The sequence below is a fragment of the Mauremys mutica genome, chromosome 3, assembly GCF_020497125.1.
Source record: "Mauremys mutica isolate MM-2020 ecotype Southern chromosome 3, ASM2049712v1, whole genome shotgun sequence".
In the NCBI taxonomy this organism is placed as follows: domain Eukaryota; kingdom Metazoa; phylum Chordata; order Testudines; family Geoemydidae; genus Mauremys; species Mauremys mutica.
The window spans coordinates 15,479,245-15,483,366 of record NC_059074.1 but is presented as its reverse complement, the minus strand read 5'-3'; the positions used below and the strand labels follow the sequence as shown (position 1 = coordinate 15,483,366).

At 41.7% G+C, this 4,122-nt stretch overlaps 1 long non-coding RNA gene across 1 annotated transcript; it reads right to left on the bottom strand.

Annotated features, from left to right (window-relative positions):
* Positions 1-1,056: 1,056 nt before the first annotated feature.
* On the bottom strand, positions 1,057-2,585 carry LOC123366958. The gene is made up of 3 exons (XR_006578235.1): positions 2,360-2,585; positions 1,204-1,334; positions 1,057-1,107 (listed from the first exon to the last, which is right to left on the bottom strand). It is a non-coding gene; the product is annotated as an uncharacterized LOC123366958 (long non-coding RNA).
* Between the last annotated feature and the right edge of the window lie 1,537 nt (positions 2,586-4,122).

The following is a 4,122-nucleotide window of genomic DNA, read 5'->3' as shown; positions in this document are numbered from 1 at the left end:
AGTGGCAAGGTTGCACAGGATCCTTTGGTAGTGCTTCCATCACCTGTGTATAAAAAGACTTAACACATTTCATTAGTGCCTGACAATATTTAAGCATTATGTTATCCAGCAAATGAATGTCCATCTGAGCTGGGGTTAGTGGGGGTGCAGTTGGTAGTCAGCATTGGGTGTCCTGTCAAATTTCATGAGGGCTGAGTCCAGTCGTTCAATTGGGAATGGCTCTCATACACATCAGTGCCAAAGGAAGGGCATCTGGCCACTTTAAGTGTGTCTCAGCACAAATCTTGGCCAGTTCATTTTTTGTAAGTCCCGTTCCGGCGTTCCACTGTCCCAGCGTTTCCCCCCCCCTTCTCTTGGTAGGCAGCCAAGCGGTGTCCTTGACTGGGGCCAGCGCATGTTAGCCATTCTCTTCTTGGCTTTTTTTTTTTTTTTTTCATTTAACCTACAAAGAAAACTTTTACTCTTCAATTATACACCGTTTTCATACCATGAACACATAAACAGTACTGTTATACAGTACAGAAGTATTATCATTCAATGTATGCCACATATACCCTTTCACTAAAATAACCTTATTACAGAACTTTGGAAGAACAAGCCAGGACAAGCACACCCACTGTGAGAAGTTCACTTAATGTAACTTCTAGTCCAATAGCTATCCACCATCCCCAGCCCTCTGGCTAAAAGTCTGAGGTAGCCAGAAGGATCCCTTGTACAATATGGGGAGTGGGTTAACTTTTCATGTCCTCGCTTCCAAAGACTGTCAGTATGCAAATGTTAACAACAATTCTCAATTAAAAGATTTGGCCAATGTAGTTTCTTTCTCTTACTTAAGAAAATGTATTAGACTTTAGTATATCAGATTTTCTGATGTAACCAAACACTTTGTATTCCAAATTGAACAAAACAAGTATCTGCATCTCAATCCAACATTTCCGCTTGATATCAAATCAGACCATCTCATGAAAATATTAAACACAACAATTCTGGCCACAAAAAAAAAACACAACAAGACAGAACATAGAACACACAACATAATCTTCTACTGTGCCAGTAAATCAAGGTACGTTGAATGCTGTGCAGCTGGCATTAGTTTTCTTTGATTATCTGAAAGACAAAAACAGAGGTCCACCCCGTCTGGGAAATTAAATACTTAAAATATACAAATACTCTTGTTGATTCTAGGCAAAACAGAGGAATTACCCCATATTTTCTCGTATGTGTTTCTTAGACAGCCTTGGTTTCAGCGGCCTCCACCTTATCAGTTAGTTAATTTGCATTATCACAGATGCTTTCCGGCTTGCTTTCCTATTGTTAACTCCTGCTTTTAAACACTGAAAGAAAACATCACCACTTATAGTGCCTGTAGAGCCTAATAAAATTATCATTACATAGTACTGTATACAGTCTTCAACTGATTTAACAAAATTGGTCACAGCCAAATTATTACAATCCAATAAATTTATTTGCCTGAATTTACAAACATTTCAAAGACACCAAAAAACTGTCCTCACTTGCTTTTCCCTTCCAACAGCCACTTTATCAATTCAAATCACCATTCCAAATATACTTCTGAGTATTTGAAATTCTCATGCTTATATTCACTTACTCCTTTATTCCACTACACCCTCAAAAGTTTCCAACCTGTTGTCCAATCACTCTGTCTGTTGCCTGCTCGCCTGGGCCCGATCCTTTTTTCTTGCTGAGCCGTCCCTTCCATTTTGCACCAATTTGCTCCACTACCAGTTTAGCTAGGAGGGTGGGCTTCACAACTAGCCCTCACCCTTCTGGTCTTGTCCCCAAAACATTTCTACTCACAAGACTACCCGAGTCCTCCCTAGTAAGGCTTGCCACCTGGGCAAAAATACATGGCCATTTACTTAACACATAATCCAAACCCCTTTGGGGGTCTACCCAGAGACCCACCCATTTGTCTGCTGACACTTAAACAGAAAAGAAAATTACACAGAAAGCAGAGAAAATTACAGTCTAAGCCAAATTTTTCTACTTCTATTATATTGTCCGCTACGGGGGGGGCGGGACTGTAAAAATCTCAGGACAACCTCAGAGCTTCATCGCACACATGGCTTCCACCCTGAGGAATTACGAACGAGAAGTTCAGTTCCGCTCACACACCTAACGGCCAAATGAACAGAGCAGAAAAACATCAGTAACCGGTTAAACAAAACAAAGCCAAAGCTAAATAATGCACCAAAACCAAATAGTGTTTCCGTATTCTATATCAAGTTTTAAAGCTTCATTAAAAATAATAAAACAACAATGGAGAGTATTGGGAATGCTCCCACCTCACACAGAAAAAACATGAATGCCCCAAGCCTTAAACCACTTTAATACTCACACATGTCTCACTGGGAAGTTAAGCTTTGCAAATATAATTCCAATTCCGCAATCTGTACTGCCTTCGGTTTGCCCGTCTCTATGTTCCACAAGTGCAAAGCAGTTTTCCTTTGCACTTAGCATAGTCCGCACTGATTTTCGACCTTGAACACAAAACAACTTCTCCTATCTCTGGGTGAAGCCGAATTTCAAATTAACCCGTTCCTAGACAAATTGCTCACACCGTGTCAGAGGCTTTTCTTTGGTGATTAAAAGCTCCTCTTAGATATATGATCTTATCTCGATTGAAGGTGCCTTCTAATGGACATTGTTTAAATGAATTTTTTCACGCATGTACAGATTCCAATCATTTAAATACCTGCAGATTTTAGGACCATAATGTACGTACATGTAATATGCTGGGGCACCCTTAGGGGGTAAGGTGGAATATTTAGACTGTCAGTAGCCCACACGGAAGGGAAAGGGGAGGGAAGATGGGTTCACACACCCCTAGACCCAGGCAGCTTCCTCGCCGGACTATGCCAGGCTGAGTCAGCCCACCGTGGGTCGGATCTCCTAAAGATCCACTAGTTACTGGGCTAGCCCGGTAACAGCCACTCACACTGGTGTACACACACACACACCAAGGCCTCTTTTTCTTCCTTTTTCTTTTTTCTTTTTTTCTTTTTTTAACCCTTTTTTTTTTTAACCTTTTTATCTCTTTTTTTTTTATTTTAACCATGATGCATCTTTACCTGGTCCGGACCAATACCATGAGGCGGTATGACAACCCCTCTTGAGGCGGTAAAAACCCCTCAGCACCGGTGCATTCTAATGCATTTACCTATGCATTTACCTTATGCATTTACCTTGGCCAACTCAGCAGTTCCCAGTACTGCTATAAACTAACCTTATTGGGGCCTCTCCCCAATACCACTTTGCATCTGATCCTGCTGCACAGTCAATAAGTTCAGATGGCGTGAGCCCAACAGAGACAGACGTCCTCACGGAAAGTCCTCCTCCGATACCCCAATAGAGATTTCAAAAGGTCTCATACCTCTCATGTGGCGCCATGGGGTTCGAAGGGGAATGATCCGTAGTAGCCGTCTGTGGGTCCGTGGGCGTTGCCATCCCGGACGAGCCCCCAAATTGTCGAAGAAAAACTAAGTTCTCGCTTTTATTGTTTGGGTGCAGCAAAATCAAATTCTTTAATTTCTCCAGTAATTACCATGGAGGGAGAGAGTGCCATAGGACACAGGGTCACCCCAGTCCTGGACAGGTCTCTCAACTGGTAAACAATCACAGCAAGCCTTTATACCTTTTACAGACAATTTCTAACAATAATACAGACAGTAAAAAGCAACAACTACATTTTGTTTATACATAGCAAAAAGGCTTATCTTATTTGTCTCAATCCTAGAAAAAGCAAGCCTGCATTTTGGTTAGTGATTGCAAGGTCGTAATAACTTTGTACACAGTTCCTGTCCTGTCGCCTCGCACTATCTTTGCTCCTACAAGTCTTACGTCATTAAGGTTACAGTATGGCCTGACTCTTGCTAACTAACATTCATTAAGATCTCTTCAAATCCTTGTTAATTATTTACTGGCTTCCACACCCACGAAAGCTCATGCTCCAATATGTCTGTTAGTCTATAAGGTGCCACAGGACTCTTTGCTGCTTTTACAGATCCAGCCTAACATGGCTACCCCCTCATACTGTAGCAAAAGAGAATATTGTGCTGGAATCCCAGGGGGAATGGTAAAGTCCCAGAAACTGCTGAAGGA